We start from the raw sequence: 5,422 nt of genomic DNA on the forward strand, positions 1-5,422 counted from the left end.
AATAAAATAAATTTTAAAAAACCTAAAATAAAGTGTTTTGAAATAAATGAATAAATAAAATTTTTTTAAAAAGAAATTATTTTAAAAATTAATTTAAAAAAACAGTGAGTCTCTAAAGTAGTAGGTAGTAATGTTTTTTATTACTATTCTTTATTGGGGGATTATTGGTTTGCAGTGGACAGTAAAATACAATAGTTTGTGTGGTCTGAGAGGTGGCACAGTGGGTAAAGCATTGGATTCTCAGCCATGAGGTCCCGAGTTTGATCCCTGGAAGCACATGTACCCGAGTGATGTCTGGTTCTTTCTCTCCTCCTATCTTTCTCATGAATAAATAAATAAATTCTTTTAAAAAATAGAATAGTTTGTACATGGGAAGCATTTCCCAGTTTTCCACATAACAATGCAACCCTCACTAGGTCCTCCTCTGCCTTCATGTTCCAGGACCTAAACCCTCCACCCACCCAGCCCAGAGTCTTTTACTTTGGTGTAATACATCAACTCCAGTCCAAGTTCTGCTTAGTATTTTCCCTTCTTTCTTGTCTTTCAAATTCTGCCTATTAGTGAGATCATCCCATATTCATCCTTTTGTTTCTGACTTATCTCACTTAACATGATTTCTTCAAGCTCCATCCAAGATGGGGTGAAGAAGGTGAATTCACCATTTTTAATAGCTGAGTAGTATTCCATTGTGTGTATATACCACAACTTGCTCAGCCACTCATCTGTTGTTGGACACCTGGGTTGCTTCCAGGTTTTGGCTATTACAAATTGTGCTGCTATGAACACAGGTATACACAAATCTTTTTGGATGGGTGTGTTGGGTTCCTTAGGATACATCCCCAGGAGAGGAATTGCAGGGTCATAAAGCAGGTCCATTTCTAACCTTGTGAGAGTTCTCCAGACGGCTCTCCACAGGGGTCGGAGTAGTAATGTTTTATTGTGAATGTACCAAGAAACAGTTTGCAACCTGGGAGCACTCATACCAAAACATGGAGTAGGACTCAGGAATATTTGATTATAAGATAATTTATATGATGAGAAGGCAGTGACTTTATTTTTTATGGTGATTGGTTATGATATCGAATTTAAAAAAAAAGATTCGGGCTGGGTGGTGACGCACCTGGTTAAACTTACATGTCACAATGCACAAAGACCTGGGTTCAAGCCTCCAACCCCACCTGCAGGGAGAAAGCTTTGCCAGTGGTGAAGCAGTGTTGCAAGTGTCTCTCTGTCTCTCCCTTTCTATCACCCCTTTCCCTCTAGATTTCTGGCTGTCGCTATCCAATAAATAAATGCAGATAACTAGAGAGAGAGAGAAGAGAGGGTGAAAGAAACCACAGCACTGAAGCTCCCTTCAATGTGGTGGAAGCCAAACTTAAAAATGGTGCATCTGGCAAAGCAACATACTATCCAAGTAAGCTATTTTGCTACCCTCCATAACATTGTAACTCCATATGTTTTACTTATAATTTACACCTTATACAAAAATTACTTGGGCCAGATGGTAGTGCAACTGACTGAGTGCACATATTAAGGTGCATAAGGACCCAAGTTCAAACTCCACCCCCTCCCCACCTGCAGAAGAAAAGCTTGGAGAGTGGTGAAGCAGAGCTGCGCGCTCTCTCTCTCTCTCCCTTCCCTCTCGATTTCTGGATGTCTCTATCCAATAAATAAAGTAATTTAAAAAAATTACTCTAGGGAGTCAGGCGGTAGCAGCGGGTTAAGCGCACGTGGCACAAAGCGCAAGGACAGGTGTAAGCATCCCAGTTTGAGCCCCCAGCTCCCCACTTGCAAGGGAGTCGCTTCACAGGCGGTGAAGCAGGTCTGCAGGTGTCTTTCTTTCTCTCCCCTTCTCTGTCTTCCCCTCCTCTCTCCATTTCTCTCTGTCCTAACAACGATGACATCAATAACAACAACTACTACAACAACAATTAAAAAATAAGGGCAACAAAAGGGAAAATAAATATAAAAAATAATAATAATTTGATCTACAGAGTCACATGTGCCAGAGTAATGTGCTGGTTCTCTCATGTAAAAAACAAAACAAGGGGCAGGTGTAGACAGCATAATGGTTATGCAAACAAACTCTCATGCCTGAGGCTCTAAAGTCTCAGGTTCAATCCCCTGCATCACCATAAGCCAGAGCTGATCAGTGCTCTGGTAAATAAATAAAGTAAAATAACTCTTAAAAGGAAAAAACAAGGGGGCCACTGGGTTAGGAAGCACAGAGTAGAAAGCACAAGGACCTGCACAAAGATCCAGATTCCAGCCAAGTCCCTGCTGGGGTGAAGGAGGTTTGTAGGTGTCTATTTTTCTCTCCTATATGTCCTCTGTCTCCCCCTCTTCTCTCAATTTTTCTCTGTCTTATGCAGAAAAAAAAAAAGGCCTCTAGGAGCTGTGGATTAGTAGTGCCTGCATGGAGCCCCTGCGATAATCCTGGAGGCAAAAATTAAAAACACCCAACACACCCATCCAAAAAGATTTGTGTATACCTATGTTCATAGCAGCACAATTTGTAATAGCCAAAACTTGGAAGCAACCCAGGTGTCCAACAACAGATGAGTGGCTAAGCAATTTGTAGTCTATATATACAATGGAATACTACTCAGCTATTAGAAATGGTGATTTCACCATTTTCAGCCCACCTTGGATGGAGCTTGAAGAAATCATGTTGAGTGAAATAAGTCAGAAACAAAAGGATTAATATGGGATGATCTCATTCTCAGGCAGAAGTTGAAAAACAAGATCAGAAAAGAAAACACAAGTAGAACCTGAACTGGAGTTGGTGTATTGCACCAAAGTAAAAGACTCTGGGGGGGGGGGGGAAGAGTACAGGTCCAAAAAGGATGACAGAGGACCTAGTGGGGGTTGTATTGTTATGTGGAAAACTGAGAAATGTTATGCGTGTACAAACTATTGTATTTACTGTCGACGGTAAAACATTAATCCCCCAATAAAGAAATTTAAAAAAATTAAAGGGAGTCAGGTGGTAGTGCAATGGGTTAAGTGCATATGGCATGAAGCGCAAGGACTAGCGTAAGAATCCCGGTTTGAGCCACCCCCCCCACCTGCAGGGAAGTCGCTTCACAGGCGGTGAGCAGGTCTGTAGGTGTCTTTCTCTCCCCCTCTCTATCTCCCCTCCTCTCTCCATTTCTCTCTGTCCTATCTAACAACGACGACATCAATAACAACAACAATAATAACTACAACAATAAAAAAACAAGGGCAACAAAAGGGAAAATAAATAAATATTAAAAAATTAAAAAATTAAAACCACAACAAATAAGCCCACGGGTATACACATATTTTCAAGACTTAGATTTCAATTCTTTTGAGTACATGCCTAAAAGTGGAATTTCTGGAATAGATATATATATGTATATATATATATTCAATTTTTAATTTTTAAAAAATTTTTTAATGAGAAAGATAGGAGGAGGGAGAAAGAACCAGCCATCCCTCTGGTACATGTGCTGCCGGGGACTGAACTCAAGACTTCACACTTGAGAGTCCAATGCTTTATCCACTGCGCCACCTCCCAGACCACAAATTTTTAATTTTTGAGAACTGTCATACTGTTCTCTATAAAATCTATATGAGTTTACATTCCCATTAAAGTGCACAAGGATTTCCACTTTTGTACATTTTAAAATATATATTTTGCCTCTAGGGTTATTGCTGGGGCTCGGTGTCTGTCCTACGAATCCACTGCTCCTGGAGGCTATTTTTTCCCTTTTGTTGCCATTGTTGTTTATTGTTGTTTTTATTGCTGTTGTCCTCGTTGGATAGGACAGAGAGAAATGGAGAGAGAGGGGGAAGATAGAGAGGGGGAAAGAAAGACAGACACCTGTAGACCTGCTTCATTGCCTATGAAACGAACTCCCCCTGCAGGTGGGGAGCCAGGGGCTTGAACCAGGATCCTTACTCCAGTCCTTGCGCTTTGTGCCATGTGCACTTAATCTGTTGCGTTAACAACCTCCTAAACATTTATATTTTAATGAAAGAGATACAAGAAAAAGATACAGGGGGTTGGGTGGTAGTGCACCTAGTTGAGCACACTTTACAATTTGCAAGGACCTGGGTTCAAGCCCCCCATTCCTACCTGCAGGGGGGAAGCTTTGCTGGTGGTGAAGAGTTTAAGGACTCGGGTCCTTGAACATGGTAATATGTCTTCAATCCGGTGTGCTATCACCTGGCCCATAACTTTTTTTTTTTCTTAATATTTTTTTTTATTCCCTTTTGTTGCTCTTGTTGTTTTATAGTAGTAATTATGATTGATGTTGTTGTTGTTAGATAGGACAGAGAGAAATGGAGAGAGGAGGGGAAGACAGAGAGGGGGAGGGAAAGATAGACACCTGCAGACCTGCTTCACCGCTTGTGAAGCGACTCCCCTGCAGGTCGGGAGCCGGGGGCTCGAACCGGAATTCTTAGGCCGGTCCTTGTGCTTTGCACCACCTGCGCTTAACCCGCTGCGCTACAGCCCGACCGACTCCCGACTTTTTTCTTTTATAAAATTTTTAACTATCTTTATTTATTTGATAGAGACAGCCAGAGAGGAGGTAGAGACAGAAAGACTGCTTCACCATACGTTGGGGACTATGGGCTTGAACCCTGGTCCTTGAGCATTGTAGACATGTGTGCTCAATCAGATGCGCTACCATCAGGCCCCTAACTTTTTCCCTTGCTATCATCTTTGCTAAAAATCAAACACAGGTTGGAAGCTAATTCGTACGCCTGCACAGCAAAACACGATCCAAGGGTGCGATTTTGCTGGCCTTTTTTCTTTCTTGCCGACTAGTTGCATGACACCGTTTTTTGGCAGAATGAAATGTGTGTTGTTGCACCGGGTTCCGTTGGGTTTCTTGCTGACAGTCTGGTTTTACGATACTACAACCTGCTGTGTTTAAGAGGGAACACTCTCCAGGTTTAGTGAGCCTCCGCGGGAAACCAGCGTTCCACTCCACAACTCGAGCACACCCAAGACAGAGTTTGGGTGGAACGCAACCTTCCCACACCAGCGCTCCATTGGTGTCGCTTTCGGACCACTGATTGGCTGTCCTGACAACAAGGGGCGGGGCGAGGCCCTGGATTGGACAGCGGAGTCCATTCCCCGTCCCCGCCCGCGTCCGCCGCCCACCTTCCCCGGTGGGTTTGGGGGAATCTCACACTCCACCTCCGGGCTGTGACGGGGAGACCCGTGATGCTTCCAGAGGGGAAGTCGCCGTGGAAAGTCCGTGCTTGCAGGGGCGGGGCACCCTGGGCCAGCCGGACCGGCGCTTCGGGAGTCCCCTCCCATCGTGCATCGCGGCACCGGCAGCTCACCCGGAAGGAGAAGGCCTGACTGGCTGAGTGGTGGGGCGCTGGTGCGGCTGTGAGAGAGGGCGCGCTCTCAGGTGAGGGGGCGTGACGGGGCTTCGGGAAT

Source organism: Erinaceus europaeus, chromosome 12, assembly GCF_950295315.1.
Source record: "Erinaceus europaeus chromosome 12, mEriEur2.1, whole genome shotgun sequence".
Lineage (NCBI taxonomy): Eukaryota > Metazoa > Chordata > Mammalia > Eulipotyphla > Erinaceidae > Erinaceus > Erinaceus europaeus.